At 38.3% G+C, this 25,180-nt stretch overlaps 1 pseudogene; it reads left to right on the top strand.

The window, feature by feature from the left end:
• LOC120302703 overlaps window positions 1–25,180 on the top strand; it is a 65,200-nt pseudogene that overhangs the window by 4,994 nt on the left and 35,026 nt on the right.

Raw genomic sequence — 25,180 nt, 5'->3', positions numbered from 1 at the left:
GATTATTCTTGATGGCCTTGAAGTCACTGATCCGTGTTATAATAGTTCTCTTTAGTCTTGGGTCTGCTGCTTCCTGCTACTCCACCTTCATTTCTTCCATTGTATAAGGTCATGGTAAAACAAATCATCTTCCCCAAAAATATCATTTAGCATGAAAAATCTGCAGATGAGCAGTGATCCACTTTGAGAATGTGTTCCAAAACTGCTTTGAATGAAGCTTTGTTAAAGTTCTTCAAATTTTAGTACTCCTAATCATTTGTGTGAGTTCCCATTTCTGATTTATCAAATGAGTCATGATTTGTGTTTGTAGATTTGTTATGAAGCTAAAATGAGAAGCTGCTACTTAGAAAAGTAAGCAAGACAAATTATGTTACCTGTGTAAATTTACATTATTTGTATAGTGATTGTGTCATTCAAATAACATTATTTACACTGCTATAGTATTATTTTCATTGAATTCAATATTATTCAATTATTCAAGAAATAATACTTCTGCCCCTAAAAGACCTCAAAGAACAAAGCACAGAGGAGGGGAGGCTTCAGTTTTGCTTATCTAGTATAAATAGGGAAATCATTTTAAGATGGAAATTGCTAGAAATGACTTTTCTTCTCTTCCTCTTTCACTTCCTCAATATACATTGAAGATCCAAGACAATAAATATCCTAATAAATATATCCTGAATATATCCTAATAAAAATCATTCCATTCAAGCAACTCTTCATAGTTACATGGATCTAAAAGAATGGCATTTCCCTTCCTACAGCAAATTTTATTTAAAAGCTTCTTGGTTGAATTTATTGAATAGTAAATCAGAGCTCACCATTGGAAATTAATAATTTTCTAATCTGATGCTCAAAATTTATAATCTTTATGATTTCAATCAGAAAGATTAGCAAAATATGCTCAGTATGATGTTGTTATATAGAGAAATATTTCTTATTCTATAATTGTTTTAGTTTGGCTGGGGAATTCTGTGGAAAGTCCACACATCTTAAAGTTGTCAAACATTGAGAAACATTGCAGTAGAAACTTGAATCATATTCTTTTTTTTCCTTATTCAGTAAGTCCAATGAACTTCATGCTAATGAATGGTAGGCCATTGGAGTGCAACCAACACAACTGAGAGGAGAGCTCAAGTGAGGAATCAAGCTGGACTCTCTATGTAAACACAACAGGATTAGTTCTGACCCACCCTAAATGCCTTAGGGTTGTTCCCAGGTGAAAGCTGCCAGTCTGAAGAGTTTGTTGGGAATAAAAATAGTCACTGGGATGGCCATAGGAGGAGTGGCAGTGAACTAAAGTGTGATGGATGCTGTGATACAGCATCAAGAGGGGATAGAGATGAACCTGGAAGTAATAATGTTCCAGTTGGGCTCAATTATAATCGTACGACAAGGACTACTTGTATATAGTATAGCATAGCATAGCATAGTAATCCACCAAAACATGAAAATACAATAAAAGTACAACATCATGCTTTGTTTTTGTTTTGCAATACTTTCAAAGTTGCAATATGTTAATTGATTTAATTGATCTTGGCTGTTCCTGAAAAAAAGCTGAGCAGAATTGCACCTCATTAATGCAAAGCACTGGTCTAAACTATTGTTGCCAAGGGAGCTTTGGTGAAACTGATCCTGCCTTCACCAGGAATAAAGCCAATCTTGAGAGAATGTACTTTTTATAGCTATAATATGTAACTATCCAATTTTCCAGATTTGGTGCTCCAGTTTCTCATAAATTTTATATTCCATAAACTATATTTCTATATTTCAGCCACTAAAACATAACATGAAAGTTTTTGGTGAGAGTCATCTTGTTTCCTTTAGACAAAATAGCTTTTTCTTGTGCTGAATCAGTGCTTTATCATCAAAGTCTCAAGAGTGAAACCAGAGAAAGGAGAAATACAAATTACACAAACGTTTCTAAGAAATAAAAAAAGAAAATTGGCTGAAAATTATTGGCCTATTACTAGCAATTGCAAGGTTAAAAATTTACTGTTTTAGAAATGTAAAGACATGAATGAAAGTAAATATATGTGTCCCAGGATAATGTTGCAGAAGATAACTCAAATAAGCAGGGGATTGTGGTCCGAGATGAAGAACTAGATTTTGATAGGGAGAAGTGTGAATCAGGTATTGCACATCAGTCATGCAAGAATAGAAAGGCTCCCAAAAAGAGAAGCTACCTTCTGGTAGGTGATTCAATTATAAGGGATGTAAATTTAGGAAAGGACACAGAGGCTTTGAAAGAGGTCAGATGTCTTCCAGGTGCTACTGCCAGTAGGGACAAGAAGCGTATTTCTAAAATAATCAAGAATGGCAGCAAGGACTGTGATGTGGAGGCTATTGTACATCTTGGCACTAATGATCTGTCCCAAAAAGATGTACTCTCTGTGCAAAATGATTTCCAGAGCTTGGGGAAGGAACTTAGCAGAATAGGCTGTAGGCTTACTTTCTCAGAGGTTTTACCAGTGTATAAGGAGCAACACGGAAAAGGCCAGCGCATAGCACAATTCAATATGTGGCTAAAGGAATGGTGTAAAGGGGAAGGCTTTGGATATATTAGTCACGATGTCAGTAGCTGGTCCAATCAAAAGATGTACAAAAGAGATGGTTTTCATCCATCAAAAAAAGGGACTGAGTTACTCGGCTATAAATTCACAGATTTTCTGGAGGGAAATTTAAACTAAACCGCGGGGACAGGGAGTTAATTGATACGGAACAACCCTGTCCCCGGCAATTTAAAAACTATAGGGCTATCAGTGCATGTAGCACAGATGTGTGTGTGGACAAGAATACCAACCTTGCTACCAATCAAAATGAAGCCTCTAATAGCGAGTGCCATATAAAGTTCACTAACCAAATAGGTGGTAAGACAATAGGGGAACTCAGGCACCACACAGGTTATGTAGAAAGGAAACACAGGGCCACCCACAAAGGACTCAAATGTTTATACACCAAGGCACAAAGTATGAACAGCAAACAGGGTGAACTAGAAATTCAGGTTAATGAGGGCAGATACGATATTGTTGCCATTACGAAAACATGGTGGGATGAAACTCACACATGGAACACACAGCTAGAGGGATTTAAATTATTTAAAAGAAACAGACCAAATAAAAGAGGAGGTGGAGGTGCTCTCTATATAAGAAATAACTACATCTCCACAGAAATAGAGTACAACAATGATAAAAACTGTCTTGAATGCATTTGGGTCAATATAAAAGGGGGGGGGTAAATGACATTGCCATAGGTGTATACTACAGACCACCCAACCAAACAGAGGAAATAGATGAACTTTTTACTAGTCAGCTAACTAAGGTATGTAGGAAGCACATCACAATAGTAATGGGGGACTTTAACTACCCTGACATCAACTGGGAGACAAACTCCGCACCAAGTGGAAGATCAAACAGGTTCCTGGCAAACCTAGCAGACACCTTTGTCTCCCAAAAAGTAGAGAATGGAACTAGGGGATTAGCCATTTTGGATCTAATTCTCACTAACGGAGATGAAATGATAGACGGTGTTGGAGCCATAGGAACCCTGGGAGGAAGTGATCATGCAATATTAGAATTCAACATTATAGAAGCACAACCAATAGAACACAGTCAAACTAGAGTCTTGGACTTCAAGAGAGCTAATTTCAATAAACTTAGAGAGGGCTTGGGAAAGATTCCATGGATGAGAATCCTCAAGGGGAAAACAACTCAAGAAGCTTGGAAATTTTGAAAAATGAGATAATAAAAGCACAGTCTAGCACAATACCAACAAAGAGGAAAAACAACAGCTCTCAAAAGAAACCAGCATGGCTGCATAAAGAACTCTCTGACAAATTGAAAGATAAAAAGGACAAGTATAGAAAGTGGAAAGAGGGGAACAGAACTAAGTCAGAATATCAGCAAATAGCCCGAGCCTGCAAAGATGAAGTGAAGAAAGCCAAGGCTCAAAATGAACTGAGGCTTGCGACCAAAGTCAAAAATAACAAAAAAAGCTTCTTTCAACATGTAAAAAACAAGAAAAAGTGAAGGAAATGATTGGTCCATTAGTGGGTGGAAGTGGCAAGAAGGTGACAAGCAACAGGGAGAAAGCAGAACTATTTAACTCATTTTTTTGCATCTGTCTTTACACAAAGGGAAAAAACAGACCAACCTATCAAAAATAGTGCCACAAAAAACAAAACAGAAACACAAGTTAAGATAGGCAAGAAAATCGTTAGTGAGCACCTGTCCAGCCTAGATGAGTTCAAATCGCCAGGACCAGATGGATTACACCCCAGAGTTTTCAAGGAACTGGCAGATGTGATATCGGAGCCACTGAACTATATTTTTCAAAGATCCTGAACACAGGGGAACTACCAGAGGACTGGAAAAGAGCTGATGTAGTTCCCATCCTCAAAAAAGGAAAAAAAATGGATCCATGAAATTACAGACCTATCAGCCTGACCTCAATACCTGGGAAGATCCTGGAAAAGATAATCAAACAACGAATCAACGAACACCTAGAGGCAAACAAAGTCATTACTAAAAGCCAACATGGGTTTGTCAAAAATAGATCATGCCAGACAAATCTTATTGCATTCTTTGACCAAGTGACAAAATTAGTGGATCAGAGGAATGCTGTGGACATAATTTACTTGACTTCAGTAAGGCATTTGATAAAGTAGATCACAACCTACTACTTGACAAGATAGAAAAATGTGGGGTAGACAGAACCACCACCAGATGGATCCGTAGCTGGCTGACCGGCCGTACTCAGCGAGTGGTCCTCAATGGAACTGCCTCTATATGGAGGGAAGTGTGTAGTGGGGTGCCCCAGGGCTCTGTTCTGGGCCCAGTACTCTTCAACATCTTCATCAACGATTTGTATGAAGGGATAGATGGTGAACTCATCAAATTTGCAGACGACACCAAGCTGGCAGGAATAGCCAACACTCCAGAAGACAGGCTTAAGATACAGAAGGATCTGGACAGACTTGAACACTGGGCACTAACTAACAAAATGAAAGTCAATGGTGAAAAAAGCAAGGTTCTACATTTAGGCAAGAAAAACCAAATGCACACGTACAGCATAGGTGGCACCATGCTCAATAGTAGTAACTGTGAGAGGGACCTCGGAGTCCTAGTAGACAATCACTTAAATATGAGCCAGCAGTGTGCTGCAGCTGCCAAAAAGGCCAACACAGTGCTAGGCTGCATTAACATAGGGATAGAATCAAGATCACGTGAAGTATTAATACCACTCTTCAATGCCTTGGTAAGGCCACACTTGGAATACTGAATCCAGTTTTGGTCACCACGATGTAAAAAAGATGTTGAGACTCTAGAAAGAGTACAGAGAAGAGCAACAAAGATGATTAGGGGACTGGAGGCTTAAACATATAAGGAACGGTTGCGAGAATTGGGTATGTCTAGTTTAACGAAGAGAAGGACAAGGGGGGACATGATAGCAGTATTCCAATATCTCAGGGGCTGCCATAAAGAAGAGGAATTAAGCTATTTTCCAAAGCACCTGAAGGCAGGACAAGAAGCAACGGGTGGAAACTAATCAAGGAGAGAAGCAACCTAGAACTAAGGAGAAACTTCCTGACAGTGAGAACACTTAATCAGTGGAACAGCTTGCCTCCAGAAGCAGTAAATGCTCCAACACTGGAAGTTTTTAAGAAGAGACGGGACAGCCATTTGTCCGAAATAGCGTAGGGTTTCCTGCCCGAGCAGGGGGTTGGACTAGATGACCTCCAAGGTCCCTTCCAACTTTACTACTATTACTAATCTCAATCCATCACTAGGACCAGAAATGTAGTCTTCCAACCTTTCGGACTCATGCTGGAGCCCATCTTCAGAGAACCTCTCTCTCTCTCTATGTATGCATTGGGCTCTTCTGTGAATAATATTTATTTGGATAATGTTTATGAGTACATTTATTCTTGCATAGAATTTATGACAATAATGGTCACACAACTGAATGCTTATCTCAGCCAACTTAAACAAAACAACTGTATAATGGAAAAGGAATGGTGGAAAATGAGAGGAATAGATGCTGCCCCACAAGATTTTACAGATTCCACAAGTTACACAAAATAAGAGTCCCCCTCAGACCTATTTTAAATATTCTTACCTACAACCTGGCTAAATGGCTGCCACAATCGTTAAGTTTACTGACTCCACCCACGGTCACATCATCCATGTAATTTTTGACACAATTACAAAGCTTAAATATGGCCCCTGGTGAAATAATGGTTTCCTTTGACATAGTTTCCCTATTAACATCCAACCCTCCCCTTAGGATATGAAGTAATAAAAAGAACTAGAAGACTACAACACAAATCAGAATAACTTAACCAGAACAGAAATCATGAAGCTACTCCAGTATTGTCAATGTACCTTCTTCATCTTTAACAGGGAAATATATGAGCAAATAAAAAGTTCATGGAATTCCCAATATCAGGAATCATTGCAGAAACATTCCTGTAAACTAGAACACAGTGCATTTCAAAATTACACAGTTAAATTTTAGTGCCACTATGTGGATGACAGGTTTATTGTCATTTAAAAAATGCACTGAAAGACTTTCATACCCTACTGAACTCTATCTTCCTGGACATACATTTCTCAGTAGAGGAATGGGAAGATGGAAGGCTATAAATTATGGTATATAGCAAGATTACCAATACTCCACACATTTTGAGTTTCAACAGTAACCATCCATTATCACATTCAAAAAAGTTGCATCACAAGGGTGAGAACCCACTGTGGTACCCAGCAAGCAAAACAACTGAAGAGCAGGTACCTATGTGAACAATTCAGGAAGAATGTACCTGTTATGTCCTGAGCCTGCTGAAGCTTTCAGCAGGCTCAGAAATGTTGCAAAGGGTCCCAGGCAGACCAAAAGCTGCCCGGGACCAGACTGGCGTCTCCAGCCTTGCGCTCATGCGCAAGGCGGGAAATAACCTCTGAAATGATTGGTTGATGCTGTCCTTTGCAAGGACACTATAAAAAGGCCTGTGCGCCACTTTTCTGTTGCTGGTTGTGGAAGAGAACAATAAAGAAGACTTGTTGTTACACTATGCATCTCCTCTTAATGCCTCCAACCTGCAGATCTAACAATGGTGACGAAGGTAGGATCACTGTAAGCAACATTTAACAACAAAAAAAGAGAGGACTTACCAAGAAGTCTTAGGAAGTTCGGCGTCCAGCACAGCGACTCTGCCTGCCAGTACAGCAGGCAGAGGTGAGCTCGGCCAAGGGACCTCTTCCCCAGATAACAGGCTTGCAGCGAAGGCGTTAACGAGGGTTGTAGAAGATTAAGATGTCTAAAATTGGCCGGTTATCAGACTTTGATATTTCCCACGCGGAACGCTGGACTTCGTATGTGGCGCAGGTGGATAATTATTACAGGGTTAATCAAATAAGAGAAGATGGCCTTAAAGTGGCAACCCTGCTGTGTGTCTGTGGACAAGAAACATTTGACATAGCAGAAAATCTGGTGGCACCAGCACTTTTGGAGTCAATGACATGCAGACTTGAAGAACATGCTAAAAGAACATTTCCAACCCAAACTTTCTGTGATTGCTTGGTAACACACATTCGAGCAGAGGGACCAGAGGCCTGGTGAGTCTGCTGCAGACTTTATTGCTGCCTTAAGGCAAGCAGAGAGGCCTTGTGAATTCAAGGACCTGGAAGAGAGGCTGCGGGATCGTTTAGTTTGTGGCCTATGGAGTCGTGAGCTGCAGAAGAAGATCTTTACCAAGGAAGATGTTTTGTTCCAAGATGCCTTGAGAGAGGTTTCAGCTGAAGAAGCAGTGGGCAGTGCTGTGAAGACTTTGCAGCTCGCCAGAAATTCTCCAGTCACCGTGACCGTCCATCAAGAGGTCACTCGAGAAGATCCAGAACAGGATCCTGAAGAGGAGGTGGACAGGCTGCACCAGCTGGCAGAGAGAAGGCCGAAGGCGTGTCCAGACAAGGCCCCAGCATGTCCTCAGTGTTTTGGGTGTGGAGGACGCCACAAGCGCGCTGACTGCAGATTCCGCTCCGCCATCTGCAGGGCATGTGGAAGGCAAGGCCACATTGCCTCCATCTGTTTGGGTCGCCAGAAGGTTCAACCTCAGGAAGAATTGCTTCAGAAAGGTACCAGGGTCACCAGTCAACACAGGGTGGGTTTCTGCACGTCGCGCAGGAGCATTTTGAGGACAGGGACACACAAGCCCCTTAAGAAAAAGCTTTGCATTGACGTGAAGTTGCAAGGGATTCCTTTATCAATGGAGTTGGACACAGGGTCCACTCTAACAATCATTTCACATGACATCTTCAAAAGGATCTGCAGTAGTAGTGGCCTTCGAGTCAAACTCAGGCCTTCGAACTTAATTCTCACTGACTTCCAGAATTCCAGAATCAATGTGAAGGGGGAGGCTACACTCAAAGTGCTGCATAAGGCTTTTGAAGGCCTACTAGATGTGGTGGTAGTTGGAGTGATCGCACGAACCAATCAAGTCCAATGAGTGATCTCATTGGACTTGATTGGTTCAAGGCCCTTGGGATCCAAGTGACTGGGCTTCGCAGACTGCAAACGTTAGTACTTGCAGAAGTCTGCAAGGAGTTTGCTGATGTGTTTAGCATAGAGATTGGTTCATACAAAGGGCCTCCCATTGCCCTACGCTTAGACCCAGCTATCACACCTATTAGGATTAAGCCTAGAAGGGTGTCTTTTGCTCTTAAAAGCAAAATTGATGCAGAGCTGGACAAGCTGATCCAGCAGGGCATCTTAGAACCTGTGGACTCTAGTCCAAGGGAAACCCCCATTGTAATGCCTCTAAAGGCTAATGGAGAAGTCCGAATTTGCACAGACTATAAATGTACATTGAACAAAGCGCTGCAACAGCATTCACATCCAGTGCCTGTGGTAAGCCACATTCTGGCCTCCCTCAAGAGGGGGTGAATTTTTGCAAAACTTGATTTTGCACAGCATGCATATCCAGTGCCTGTGGTAAGCCACATTCTGGCCTCCCTCAAGAGGGGGTGAATTTTTGCAAAACTTGATTTTGCAACAGTTACCTGTTGATGAGGCAACAGCTGAGGCTCAAACAATCATAACGCACAGGGGAGCCTTTAAGGTCAAAAGACTGCAATTTGGTTTAATGTAGCCCCTGGCATCTTCCAAAGTATAATGGAGCAATGCTCTGTGGTATTCCTGGGGTCTGTCCCTACTTTGATGATGTCCTCATTGCTGGGGAATCATCTTTAAACTTAGCTGAAAGATTAAGGGCTGTCTTGCTTTGTTTCCGCCAAACGGGTCTGAAACTGAAGCAAGATAAATGTAAAATTGGAGTCACTTCCACTGAATTCTTAGGCTTCAGAATTGATGCTCAAGGCATCCATCCTGTTGAATCCAAGCTTCAAGCAATTCAGCAGGCCCCAAGTCCCAAGTTCAAAAGCGAGCTTCAGGCTTCCCTGGGACTCTTAAATTTCTATCATGCATTTCTGCCCCACAAGGCTGAGCTGTTACATGGGCTCCTGATAAACTGGCTCCATGGCAGTGGACTAAGGTCCATGAAAGGAGTTTCAATGAGATTAAGGCTGTGCTCTCTTCAAATGTGGTTTTAGCACATTTCAATGAGCAATTGCCAGTGTGCATTGCATGTGATGCATCCCCTTATGGAGTGGGAGCAGTACTTAGTCACCTGAAGGCTGATGGGACACAAATCCCTGTGGCCTACTACTCAAGGACTCTATCATCTGCAGAGCGTAATTATGCCCAGATTGACAGAGAAGCCTTGGCCTTAGTGGTTGGCATAAAGAAATTTCATGATTTCTTATATGGCTGCCACTTCACGGTCTATACAGATCATAAGCCTCTGCTGGGTTTGTTTACAACAAACAAGCAAACCCCTCACATAATATATCCTAGAATGCTGAGTTGGTCAATTTTCCTGTCAGCATATGACTACATACTGATTCACAAACCTGGAAAAGAAATGGGCCATGCAGATGGCCTCAGCAGATTACCTCTAAAACAGGTAGAGGTAGATCCTGCTCCTGCTATTAATATTCTCTCCATTCAGGAGTTACCTGAATCTCCCCTCAATGCTAGGGACGTGGCTGCAGAAACTGCCACTGATCACACGCTCACGCGCGTGCTGACATGGGTGTTGTCAGGATGGCCTGACACATGTCCAGATACTGAGTTTCAAAGTTTCTGGCACAAGAAGCACGAGCTTTCCACATTCAAAGGGTGCCTGTTATGGGGTAGTAGGGTAGTCATCCCAGCCTCATTAAGGTCTAGAATCTTGCTCTCTCTGCATGAGGGGCATCCGGGTATAGTCCGGATGAAAGCACTTGTGTGCAGCCATCTCTGGTGCCCTGGGCTTGATAAAGCCATCAAGGCCCAGGTGCACGGGTGTCAAGTGTGCCACAGTCAAGGCCTGAAATGCCTCAGGCCCCTTACATAGGTGGGAGGAAACAGAAGCCCCTTGATCAAGGGTACATATAGATTATGCTGGGCCCTTTCAGGGGCAATTCTTCCTTCTCCTCATTGACAGCCATTCCATGTGGGTAGAGGTTGTGCCTGTTTCCTCCACTACTATTGCTAGGACCATCCAGGTGTTGAGAGGAATCTTCGCTTCTCATGGACTTCCAGATGTCCTGGTCTCAGATAACGGCCCCCAATTTACCTCTTTTGAGTTCCAGGCTTTTCTACAGGCCGACTTGATCCGGCACACAACTTCAGCTCCATTCCACCAATCTTCCAATGGCCAGGCTCAGAGGATGATATGCACTACCAAAGATGCGCTAAAGAGGATCACGTATGGCAGCTGGCATCACAGGTTAGCTGATTTCCTTCTTGTACAATGCACCACATCTTGCACAGCCACAGGAAAGAGCCCAGCAGAACTCTGCTGGGGTTGCCGCCTCATCACGAAACTGGACAGGTTGCACCCAGACCGGGTGGCTTCACAGGTGTCACAGCCATGGGCACCTAGTAGACTACAGGTGGGCGATCCGATCTGGGCAAGGAACTATGGTCCTGGACATCTCTGGGTCACAGCAGTAGTATGCATTTCTCTGAGCCACTGTCATACGAAGTAGCCTTGGACGATGGGTGCGTCATCCGACGGCACATAGACCAACTGCACTGGCGGCTGCCCAGCAACACTTCCGCTCCTGCTCTGCTCTCGGGGGGGGGGAGGAGGACCACAATTACGATTGTGGACCACAGTCTCTTTGACCAACTGGACTTCCACCGGTTTCAGCTTTTGCTCCAGAGAGGGAGTCATCCCACACTTCAGCTATTGCTCCAAAAAGGGGGTCATTCCAGGCTTCAGTAAGGGCTCCAAACAGGGAGATTCCAGGAAGGGGGTTTGCCATGGAGGTGGCTCCTGACTCTGGCACCTCCGGCACTTACACAGGGCCATGGGTTACTGTATGTGGTATGGTATGTATGTGTCCGATGTATATATATTATACATACAGCATTTATATATATATATATACATACATCGGACAAACCAACAGAAAAATAAGTGCATGCATTGAAGAACATAAGTCAAAAAAGAGGAACCAACATCTTCCCTGGTCCAACACCTTAAAGCCACAGGACATGAAATTGACTTTAAAAGACCAAAACTATCGCCAAAACTAACATTTTAATAACAGAATAATCAGAGAAGCCATCGCGATAGAAAAACGCCCACACAGCATGAACATACCTCTCGCTTACCAGCCATTTGGAAACCCGCCCTTATTGACAAACGACTCCCTAACACAAAGAATGACACCAGACCCACACTCACTAAAACTACACAGGAAGTCACTACCACACATCCACGCAAAAAGCAAACCCAAAGCCACACCGATGATGAGGCATGACCACAAACCAGAAGCCAGACCACAGCTGCATCATTAGCCACTTTAAACCCCTCCAATCCATACATGAAGCAAACTGACACCCACCATGAAGATGAGGCACAACCATGAATGCGAAGCCAAAAAATAGGAAGGCAGCCCACCATCTTAAACCCCCCCTGCAATTCAGACTAACCTGAGCACAACAAAGCCCCCACCCAAACAGAACACTCCCCCATCCAATCAGAGCACAGCCAACTCCCCATCCAATCAGAGCACAGCCAAACCCTAACCATTCAGAACAACCTCCACCCAATCAGAACACAGCCAAGCTCCCACCCAATCAGTTCATACCCCCACTGGCAGTTAAAAGGAAGAAACAGCTAAGACAACACATTGCTCCTCAAAGCACGAAGCTGAAAACACCAGCCTGAAGATGATGAATGGGACTTCATCGAAACGTCGCCAAGACACTTCCAATTTTACGCGGGAGAAAACCCGAATAACCAAAGACTTACACACACATATATATATATATTACATACAGCATTTTTATATATATATATATATATATATATATATATATATATATATATATATATATATATATATATACAACATTTATTATTACTATCATTATTTGGTTCATTTTATAGACATGACACTTTTTTGATGTACAATGAAAATCTTGATCTTTGCCTAAAACTTCAAGAATCTCGTTCCTTCACCTTCAACAACTGTAACAAGCACAATGATTGGCAAAATTTTAAATGGGTGTCTGATTATCATTTATTAAATATGGCAATGAAGCTATGCCTGACTGTGCCTTCAAAAACAAACATGGTTCCAGTTACACTGTCCCCATGCAATAAAACCACTGAATTACAGAAATGGGAATGCAGAAATGACACGCTGCTTGGTCTTGCAAAACAAGACCTGTTTTTAAATCCTGCTAATGGGCGTGAGAATGGGGTTATAGTATCAAAAAAAAATCACCATAAAAGGTGTTTGGAAGATTTATGGAACAAAGAGGAGCTTGTGTGCCCAAAGATATGACGGTAAATGTCAGAATATTCATTCTTCTTGCTGAATTTGCTTACCTGGATTCTCTTTTTTTCTCTTTGAATTTCTGTTTCTGAAAATTGGAATAAATTGGATAGCAAAGGTATAATTTCAAATTATATTATTACTTTTAACATAATAGTGTTGTCTTTTAAGTAATCTGAGAAAAAAATGGGATATATTCTAAGATATATCCCTGAATGAAGTAAACATGGTTACATGTATTGTATGCAAACAATTTCCAATCCTCAGAACTAAATATTGAAATATTTTTGAATAGTATTTCTACTCTCAGTTCAGTACTTCTCAATTTAACAGGAATATGTTTGATTTTTTTATAGCTCTGTTCACTATAGAAGGCAATGCCTTGGGAGCACGTTGCATATTTCCTTTCAAATATATGAATAAATGGTATGCTAAATGCATAAATAATGATGATGACCACAAACGGCTTTAGTGTGGAACAACTCCACATGTGGACAAAGACTCTTTAACTGGATATTGTCCAGTAAAAGGTAAACTCTTATTTGATTATTTATTTATTTATTTCTACCACACTTTTATTATTTTTACAAACAACACAAGGTGGAAAACATAACAACACACCTTTGTCATCCTACTTTCTCTATAGCAACAGGTGTATTGGGCTGAGAGACAGTGATTGACCCAAAGTCACCTTGCTGGCTTTCATTGCTAAGGTGGAATTTGAACTCATGATCTTTTCTTTTTAGCCTGGTATTTTAAGCACTATACCAAACTGACTCTCATGCAAGGGAGTATACATATCTATGATTAAAAACAAGCCTTTTACAATAGACTGTTTCACCGTGCACGTAGAAAAAGCTTTTTACTTTTCCCAGAAAATCAGAACTTAATGATAGTATTTTTACATCAGCATTAGTTTACTTGAATTTCCTATCATCAGAATCACCTTAACCTGAGTTTATTTATAAAAATGCTCCAGAAAAACTTTTCTAATTGAATAGAAGTAAATTGAGGAATATATATAGAATCAATATCACAGCTGAACAGAATTGATGAAATTAGTTAATCATTTTTTAAAGGTATTATCTCTTACATGTTTGGTTTTGCCCTTTTTATTTAAGAGAATCTTCTCTAAAAATAAGCTTTTAATGGACTTCTTTTCAAGCCAGAACTCCATCTGGCCTCATTTCAGGCAGTTCCTAAAGAATTCAATGAGCAATCTTTTCTGCTCTGAAGTACTTTTTTATAACTAGTTTCTGTTTATTTATTTATTTACTTATGAGACTTATATACCGCTTTAAGTGCAAGCATTCTCTAAGTGGTGTACACCAGTAAGCAATGTATGTATGTATATATATATATATATATATATATATATATATATATATATATATATATATTACATTGCCCCCAACAATCTGGGTCCTCATTTTACCTACCTCGGAAGGATGGAAGGCTGAGTCAACCTTGAGCCGGTGAGATTTGAACCGCTGACCTGCTGAACACAGTCAGCTAAAGTGGCCTGCAGTACTGCACTCTAACTGCTGTGCCACCTCGGCTCTTTGAATTGTTCTTTCAGATCTCTTTGTTCAGGTTTCTCCTGATAATACCCTGTTCCCTAGTTCTTCTTCCAGAAAATTTCTGGAAGCCCAGACCTTATAGTAAGGCTTTAACTATCTTCTTCCATGTGAAATAACTACAATTTAGCAATTACTGTGATGCATTTAATTGTTCTTTTATAATTATGTCCCAAATTTTGATCAAATCATGATTATCACTAATAATATGTTGACATTTCTCTTTATCCCAATTTCTTATTTCAATCCACTCAGAGTCTTCCAATTTTATAACAACAATTTTCAATAAAGTACTGCAACTACATAATCATATACCTCTATTTTTTATGATACTTACAGATGAAGACGATGACTTTTTCTGGGTCAAAAATCACTGGACAGGAGATCTCTACCAGATCAATTCCCTCTCAGCTCTAACCTGGGATGAAGCAAGAAAAAGCTGTCAGCAACAACATTCAAAATTATTGAGTATCAACGAACTATATGAACAAGCGTATTTGACAGGTATCACATAACAAAACATTTATTAAAAGGCTTATAAAGGCATTCCTGATAATAAATATTTTCTTAATTGTAGTAGCAATTTTAAAAGCTTCATATAAGAAACATCTTTTTCCTCCAGTGAAATTATATTCTGAAAAATGTTTGATGCTTTCAAACAATCTTACTTGAATAATCCACTTCCAACAATCACATTTTTCAACATCAACTGAATTTGGAATCCAAAGATGAAAGTTTATCTGATTGATTTGTCATTAATATATAACTATTAATAAAGGAAAATACCTGTAGCTCAGGCTGAACTGTTGAATTCTTGGTGCTTTCTAAGCTTGATTGTTTCATTACCTAATTAGGCAACATCCTCAGTGTGATATTTGCTCCCTGATTATCATAGTACTTTGCCCTACTGGTGTAGGTGGAAGTATGGTTTTCCCCTTGATAATTCCCAGATTATGGTATTGTTTTCTATTTAATTGTTTGGTATCTTATCTGGGTGCTGATAGCTGAAGAGGATATGTTCTTTTTTGTTTGTTTCCTTCTTAACTTTTTAATTGAATGGTGTGTAAATGTGGTTTATCTCGATGTGTCTATTGATGGTTGATTGTTTGAATGCCAAACTTCCAGAATTCCCTGGATGATAGTTCTAATTCAGGTTGAATTGCACTGTATCTGTCTATTTACTCTTCGGCCTCAGACCTGCAGAACTGCTCATTATGTGGATTTTCTTTCTCATATAGGATTAACAAATAATTTTGCAGCCAACTACTGGATTGGTCTTAATAACCCAGATTTTGACAGTGGATGGCAGTGGGCTAATGACCAGCCTTTAAGATATTTCAATTGGGCTCCAGGTGAGTAAATTTATATGGTTAGAAGGTATTTGATAAAGAAAAGTGTAAACATTTAAGGATATTAAGATTAGAATATTTGAAGATTCTTTTTTTAAAAAAAAATATTTAAATTTTCAATACATATAATACTTTCCATACATTATATATAAAACTAAAAAAAGAGAAAAATACCTTTAAAATAAGACCTTACCTTAGGTGTCGCTCGTCTATCTCCCCCCGACTGCATCCGCCCTCTCAACCTTCCTTCCTTCCTTTCCTACTCCCTCTCTCCTCTCCTCTCCTCTCTCCCCTTATCCCTTCCTCCCATCCAACTTCCTTCCATCCCTCCTCCTCCCCTCTTCCCTCTTTGGATACAGTTCAGGGGAAACACCCGAGCGGCACCTCCCTCTAAATTACTCCATCTATTTCATACTTTAATATTTCTATATATACTTAATCCCACCCCTCCCCTCCCACCCTACCCCCCCCACTTTCCAGAGCAAAATACAGGGTTATTATAAACAAAACAAACACAATCTATAACTTTTAAAACAAAAAAAAGTCTATACAATAAACAAATTCATACATTACCCTTAACTCTCTCTAAACTTAAAAAATAATAATATAAACAAATCTACTATAAATCAAATATTATAAGAATCTATAAATAGTAATTATAACCTCAAGAAAAAATTAATCATAAAATAAATGGAACTTTAAAGTTCCATATTTATTCTGAATATAATCTATCCACCTTCTCCACACTATAATAAATTTTTCTTGTGTATGGTCCTTTAAATAAGCAGAAATTTTTGCCATTTCCGCTAAAGTAGAAACCTTAAGTATCCATTCTTCTAAAGTAGGCAGCAAATCCTTCTTCCAGTATAAACCTACAAGTAATCTTGCTGCAGTTATTAAATTCAACATTAAAATAGTTTCATTAACATCTAAATCCATAAAAATACCCAATAAAAATAGTTGAGGAGTAAACTTTATCTTCTTTCTAAAAATCTTTTGAATGTTCCACCAAATCATTATCCAGAAAGCTTTAACCTTCTTACAGGGCCACCAAACATGAAAGTAAGTTGCACTACCACACCTCCAACATTTGGGCTGTAAGTTAGGATACATACAAGCCAATTTTTTGGGATCCAAATGCCACCTATAAAACATTTTATAAAAATTTTCCCTTAAATTTTGAGCCTGTGTAAATTTAACATTTCTAATCCAAATATTCTCCCATTGATCCAATAAGATCGGTTCCTGGATATTCTGAGCCCTTTTAATCATACAATCTTTTACTAACTCAGTTTCCGAATCCAATTTTATTAACTCATCATAGATTCTTTTTATATAAGCATGATTCTGATCTTTAATCTGAATGATCAGATTTTCATCTCCTAATGTTATTCCAACTTTCTTATCTACTGTCCACCTATCCACAATTTGTGCACAATGAAACCATGAATATAAAATATTTTCTTGTCTTAATACGTCTAAAGATTTTAACTGCCAATCTTTACCTGACCAAATTAATAACTCCTTATATGAAATTTTATCAAAATTCATCCCCTTAGAAACACCCTCAATTACATGCCCACGAATCCCCCAAATAGGTATTTTATAATTTAACCTATAATAATACTTCTTCCAAACTCGAAGAAAAGCATTCCTTAAAATATATGATTTAAAAGCCAGATCAACTTTCTTATTAAAAATCAAATATGCATGCCAACCATACAGTAAATCCGACCCTTCAATAGAAAGAACATCTTTATTTGTTAAATTAAGCCAATCACTTATCAAAGTTAAGGTGGCTGCATCGTAATATAATTTCAAATTGGGTGCTTTAAGCCCACCTCTTTCTCGGGCATCCTGCAAAATCTTAAACTTTACCCTTGTTTTTTTCCCAGCCCAGATAAATTTGTTAATACCCTTTTGCCACTCATCCAAATTTGCATCTTTTTTTAGAATAGGTAACATTTGAAACAAAAAAAGAAACTTTGGTAGAACATTCATTTTTACCACTGATATTCTCCCCAACAACGACAATTGCAACTTTTTCCAGTCATTTAGATCCTTTTGTACTTTTGCCCATAATAATTCATAATTATTCTTATATAATTTACCATTAGAAGCTGTTATATATACTCCCAAATATTTAACCTTTTTCACCATCTGGAAACCTGTAAGTTTAACTAAAATTTCTTTTTCCTTATTAGACATATTTTCAGATAACATTTTAGTTTTATTATTATTTATTTTAAAACCAGAAACTTTTCCATACTGAGATATAATTTCCAACAAATGACTAGCTACTTGAGTAGGTTGTGCTAAAGTTAAAACCAAATCATCTGCAAAAGCTCTCAATTTATACTCATTCCTGTTTACTTTTATTCCCTTAATTACTGTTGACTCTCTAATCTGAATTAACAAAATCTCCATTGTTAAAACAAATAACAATGGAGATAATGGACATCCTTGTCTTGTTCCCTTTTCAATTTTAAAAGTCTCAGTCAGACCCCCATTGATAACAATTTGAGCAGACTGTTGCTGATATATAGCCTTAATAACATGTAAAATCTTATCTCCAAAATTCATTTTCTCTATCAATAAAAATAAAAATTTCCAATCTAGTTGATCAAAAGCTTTCTCAGCATCTAGAAATATAAAAGCCGCAAGGATCTGATTATTCTTATCCAAATACTCTATTAAGTTAAGAATCTGCCTTACATTATATTTCATATATCTTCCTGTTATAAATCCTGATTGATCATAATGAATCAAGTCCTTCATTACCTCCATTAATCTATTTGCCAAAATTTTTGAAAAAATCTTATAATCCACATTTAAAAGAGATATAGGTCTATAATTCCTAGGTTCAGTAAGATCTTGATCCTCCTTTGGGATCAATGATATAAACGTGCTTTTCCATGAAGGGGGAACTTGAGCTCCCAACAAAATACTATTAAAAAGCTCCTTTAATGTCTCCATCATTTCCTCAGATAAAATTTTATAATACATTGTTGTCAATCCATCCGTACCTGGAGACTTTCCCACTTTTAACTGCTTAATAGCTAAACCAATTTCCTCTGAGGTGATTGGACAATTCATCATAATTTGTTGATTATTAGAAAGTTTAGGAAAATGCACTGATTGTAAATACTTTTCTACTTCTGCAACATGTATATTATCACTAGTATATAATTTTGTATAAAAATCTAAAAAACTCTTTTTAATCAAATTATGTTGAAAAACCTCAGTGCCTTTATATTTTACTTTCTCTATAATTCTTGCTTTCTGTTTCTTACGTAATTGATAAGCTAACCATCTCCCAGGCTTATTTGCATTACAAAAAGTATTATATTTCATATAACGCAAATTTGTCACCACCTGATCTGACATCAACATGTTGAATTGTGCCATAAACGTATTTATAGCAACCTTTAACCTATTATCTGTCGGATTCAGAACAAAAGCTTCTTCTTTTAATTTAATCTCTTCTTCTAATTCTTTACGTTTTCTTGTCAAGTTACCCCTAAAAACATTATTCTTATGAATCAAAATACCCCTCATATAAGCTTTCCTAGCATCCCACACCATAGACATTGATGTTCCCTTATTCATGTTTAAAACAAAAAATTCCTTCAAATATTCTTTACATTTTTGAACAAACTCCTCCCGAATGAACAAATTCTCATTCAATCTCCAGGATCTTCTATTCCCATCTTCAACAAATAACTCTAGCCACACAGGACTATGATCCGACAATGTCCTAGGAAAAATCTTAACCTTCTTGACCCTGGAAAAAAGATCATTGGAAATTAAAATAAAGTCAATCCTTGAAAATGATTGATGTCTGTCCGAATAAAAAGTGTAATCTGTGTCATTTATATTCCTTTCACGCCAAACATCAATAAGTTCCAACTCATCTTTCATATTGAAAAAATCTTTAGGTAGTTTAGATTGGGTAAAAGTTTTAAAAGTACCCTTTTTATCCTTTCTTGAATCCAGAACTCCATTCCAGTCTCCCATCATAATTACAGATTTATAGTCCAACTGAGTTATTTTTCCATGCAAAAACTTATAAAATTGCTCCTGTTGTTGATTAGGGGCATATGATCCAACAATAAGAAATCTCTTGCCTCGTAGTAGTAAATCTATAAAAACATATCTTCCTTGAGGATCAGATTCTATTAATTTAGCCGATAAATTTTTCTTCACATAAATTAAAACACCCCCTTTTTTCCCTGGAGCTGGAGCCATAAAATGTGATCCCAAATGAGAATTGATCAAATATTTAGAATCTTTTAAAGTTATATGAGTTTCTTGTAAACATATTATGTCATTATTATGTTGCTTCAGGTAATGAAACACTTTTTTCCTTTTCTGCGGTGAGTTCAAGCCATTAACATTCCATGTCAGGAGCTTTGCCATCCTTACCGACCTGAAGCCTCTGGAACATAGCTTGAAGATCAATTGTTGAAGATCTTTTTGGTCTTGCTCCTCCCACAGCCTCTGTAGTAGTAGTACCTACTGTTGTTTCACTATTCTTCTGCTGCTTCTCTCTACGTTTGTGTGCAGCTCTTGTCATCCTTTGTTCTTTTATCTCCAAATTCTGTACATCATATTGGCCTTGTACTTCTCTAACAATCACTGAAGTTGCTCCTCCAATTATCTGCTCTTCTTCAATTTTACTAGTTTGTAAAAATAAGGAGGAACTTGCCTTCAAAACAGAGTTGTAAAATTCTTCTGCCTTTGAAACTGTAGTTAATCTGTAACGCTTTCCTTCATAAATCACTGCTATTCCAGTTGGAATCTCCCATCTAAACTGAATTTGATGATGTTTTAACTCATCAGATAGAAAAGCAAAATCTTTTCTTCTTCTTAAAATTTTTGGAGGTATCTCTTTTAAAATCATAACATCTTGAGCTGCAATTTGAAACTTCTGTTTATAAAAAGCCTGTAAAATTTCATTACGTATAGATCTTCTTGAAAAGTAAATAACCACATCTCTAGGTAAATTTCTTTGTCTGACAACCCATGAATTTCTTTGTCTGACAACCCATGAATTTCTTTGACTGATAACCCATGAAATTCGGAATGAGATAGAAATTTTTTTCTATCTCATTCCGAATTTCTTCCGGTTTCTATCCCAGATTAAAAGCAATATCTTTAGAAATTACCTCCTTCAGGTCTTCTTGCTGATTTTCTTTCATCCCTCTAATACGCAGTGCAAATTCCATGTCTCTATATTGTGAAATAATTAATTCATCTTGTGTCATATCTATTTTGTTCTCAACTTCTTCAACCCTGCTTTCCAGTCTTGCTGCATTTTCAGTCACCTCTTCCAATTTGTCATCAATTCTCTAATATGCATAGCTAAACCTTGAAATGCTAAAATTATATCTTCCCTCATTTCTTTATTTTTTGCCTCCAATAATTCTGCCATAACAGCCCTCTCTGATGCCATTTTACAATCCAAAAGATCAGCCATCTCCTCTTTAATGTCCAAAGCATTCTTTTTTAAAGCTTCTTGTAAATCTTTGAGTGTAATTGCAGGTGGAGGAGAAGGAGGAGGTATCTTTGGCTTGGACTGAGAGACAGTCTGAGTCTGAGTTAATGGAGACGAAATAGAAGCTTTAGGAACTGCAGCAGCCAAACGTTTTGAAGCCATCCTTATCACTTTACAATCTTAGGATTTCTGCCACTATATACAAACTGTAACAGTTTCAATAGGCTAGGTCCATTACTCTGAAAAAACTTTGTTGCAAAAGTCAGAGAAAGTGAAAGTCCTCACACAAAGACAGAATTCCTCCCTCATTTTTTCCCTTTTTTTTCTTTTCTTCCCTTCCACGCCCTTCTTGTTAAAATACTAATTAGGGAAGATATTAATTCTTGAGTTAAGGTTGAAATTCAAAAACAAAGTACTATTTCTCCTGTATTGCTCTGTCTGCTTCTGAGTTTACTTACAATTCCTCTTGATTTAGCAGCGGTGTAGGCAGCTTCTTGCTCCGTTCTCCCAATCCGGAGAACAAAGGCGTCCCAGGATGCGGAATAGTCCCAGACTCTGAAGGAGCTCTCACTCTTCGTCTCCCAGAAAGAATATTTGAAGATTCTTATTGTTCAATCCCAAACAGTTCTGCTTAAATAGGTCAGGGCAGCATTTAAAAACAAAACTTTGTAGTCTTTTTGTAATTATTAATACATATATAAATTATTGAAATATTTATTATGTTTTTAATTTAATTGACACTTTCTCTAGAAGTGTGCCAGCATTCTTGTATGAAGTATATTAGAAATATATAAACATCATTTTTTACAGTATAACGTATTCACTTTTTTCATCACCCTGAAGAATCTCCTGATCCTGACAGAAAACTCTGAAAAGAGACTCAGTAGCCACGCTTAGCTGAATGGAGTAATAATCCTCTTGTGTAGGGTTTGTAGGCCTGTGCAAGGAGGCTCCATTCCTCATCATGTGCTACTTGACTCCTGTCACTCATGACAGTTGATAGGGAAGCTGTGCCTTGACTTGAAAAATGGTTCTGCCTCAATACAGACTTGATCTGGCTGGCCACTTTGATCTGATTAAAAGGGTGACTGATTAGTAGGATGTAGTAGGAAGCTACTACAATCCAGTTCATCGAAGGAGAATACCATTTCGGCTGATTGTCTTGTTCTGAGGGACTGCTCTGAAGCTCTGTTGAAATGGAGCAAAGTATTACACTGCTCTAATAGTTAGCATTAGAATAATAGGAAAAGTGGCATATGTCACATGCCACCATTGGTACCATAACATATGAAATCACACAGTGGCTAATTGGATAGAACATACAATGCCTTGCCCAAATGATAGGTGCACAGCCACAGATACATTGCTCTTGAAATACAATTGAAGAACAAGGCAGAAAAACAATTTTGATTTGTTTACAGATTAAAATGTTATCGTCTTGGACATCAGTGATAGAACAATCTGGCTTACTCTCTCTTCCAGGTAGCCCCTCTTTAGAAACAGGAAAAAATTGTGGATTGATGCAAGGTTGGAATGGCAAATGGGCAAATAGCCTGTGTGAACAGAAATGTGGATACATCTGTAAAAGAATGAACTCTTCAATACAGCCATCTGCACCTTCTTCAGGTAGGTTGTAAACAGGAAATTAACTGAATAAATATTCTTTCACTGTTATGCATGGCACTCACGTCCAAAATAACCTTTTTGTATTCTTTTTCTTGTGAGAGTTTTGATCCCAGAGTAATCTATCTACAGCAGGGGTCCCCAGTGCCTGAGACACAGTCCACTACCAGGCCATGACCTATTCAGAATTGGGCCATGTGAATGGTTGGCTGAGGGTGCACATGTGTATGAACCTGTATGAATTGCAGATCAGTGGGCATTCACACCCATGTGCGCCAGCTGCTGCTCATGCAAGTTGAGTTGCATGCATGCATGCCGGCCCGTCACTTGCGCAATGGCTATGTGCATGTGCATGCTTGTTCAGCTCAGTTCTCCTCTCTCTCCCCCCAGCTGGGCCACCAAGCTGCAAAGATTGGGGACTACTGATCTAGAGTAATATGAAAGAATAGATCTACCTGAAGTGGAGAACATGCAAAGATTCAGATTCTGAGTGGACTTTATGCAGAAACAATTTTGCTTAGGGCAAAGAGATCCAGCCAATGGCAGGAGGCAAGGCAGTCTAAAACTCCTGTGTACTTTTTATAACTGGGGAGGGGGGAGATGCCGAATTCTCATAATTATTCTGATTATTCAAGAACCTGTGGGAATAGAAAAAATATATATTTATCATCAGTTTTATTTCAGAAAATTTTAATATAAAATGCAGCACACCTCTTATATGAGAAAATCCTGAAGATTTTCATAACTAAAGTAAGCATGCATAAGAAAGATCCTAAACTGCAGATACTCCTCATCTTATGACAAATTACTTAATAATCATTCAAAATTAAGACAGACCCAGAACCCAGGTGCTGTAAAACATCTCTAGCCATCATAAAATGTCAAATCATCCCTCACCTGCATTCCTGAATTCATTTAACTGCACTTCAAGGACTTGGCAACTAGCGTGCCTTTATGATCAGTTGCTATGTCCTGCAATCACAAACCATGATTTGTGCCATAATAGCAAAATCCAGCCCAACTGTGGTAGTAAATTAAGGATTACCTCTACTAATTATATATACATTTCTCTACTCAATGGCATAGTTTTAGGTTTGCTGCCAAATTTATTTTTAAAAAATTTATTCCCTGTAAATTTCTATGAATTAAGATGGAAACTTTGAAGGAAAGCAACAGTCTGATTAACAAATAGTCGTGCCAATTAACATGCACTGTAAAAAAGAATGCTTTTTTATGTAGGACATAAAAAGTATCTGCCTGATGCAGGAAAATTTAATTTGAAAAAATAGATTTGATTACAATAAATCTTGATGACTCCTCTGGCAAATACCCTTATAACAATGGACAAATTACTCTCTTCTTTAATATGAATTGTCACATTTGCTTCTATTAAATTCCATTTATTGAATTAATTGCATCATAATATGAAATCAGGATTTTCTTCCTACCTCCACTTCGAATTCTTGATGGTTTGTATATAATTACTGTCTTTTTAGATGATCTGAAGCCAGTTAAATGTCCAGATGGCTGGGTTGGATATGCAACGCACTGTTACCATCTGAACAGAGATCGCAAAACGTGGAAGGATGCCTCAGTCTCCTGCCAAAAGGATGGTGAGCATTTACTAAGTATACATGACATTGAGGAACACAGCTTTGTTTTTTCCCAACTTGGCTACAGTAAGTGTATTTAGAAGATTTATTTCCTGTTTCCTATACTCTGTGGGTACATGGATGCCAGGAAGAGAAAGGAATAGCTGCTGAGGCTGCCATCACAAGAAAAAAAAGAGAGTATTTATTTAGGCCTTAAAATATTTGTAAAAAAAATCTACTGAGCTTGTGTGGTTTAAATCACACTATAACTGCTGCATACATCCATGGCAGATTAGCACAGACATTTGCCAAGCAATTTTTTCACATATAGACTCTCTTATATCCCAACCAATATAGCACAAAGTGCTATGGGCTGGGGGATTACAGTATATACAACCTCTGGACTTCATTCATTACATTTGAGAGCAAATGAATAAAATGAATTTGTCTTTTTAGAACCAACAGATAATTTGTGGATAGGCGATCATGCAATATTAGAATTCAACATTATAGAAGCACAACCAATAGAACACAGTCAAACTAGAATCTTGGACTTCAAGAGAGCTAATTTCAATAAACTTAGAGAGGGCTTGGGAAGGATTCCATGGATGAGAATCCTCAAGGGGAAAACAACTCAAGAAGCTTGGGAAATTTTGAA

This window comes from Crotalus tigris, unplaced genomic scaffold, assembly GCF_016545835.1.
Source record: "Crotalus tigris isolate CLP2741 ecotype Arizona unplaced genomic scaffold, ASM1654583v1 scf7180000024437.13266115, whole genome shotgun sequence".
NCBI classification, from domain to species: domain Eukaryota; kingdom Metazoa; phylum Chordata; class Lepidosauria; order Squamata; family Viperidae; genus Crotalus; species Crotalus tigris.
The sequence above is the reverse complement of the archived record's forward strand: the minus strand, read 5'-3'. Positions and strand labels throughout refer to the sequence as shown.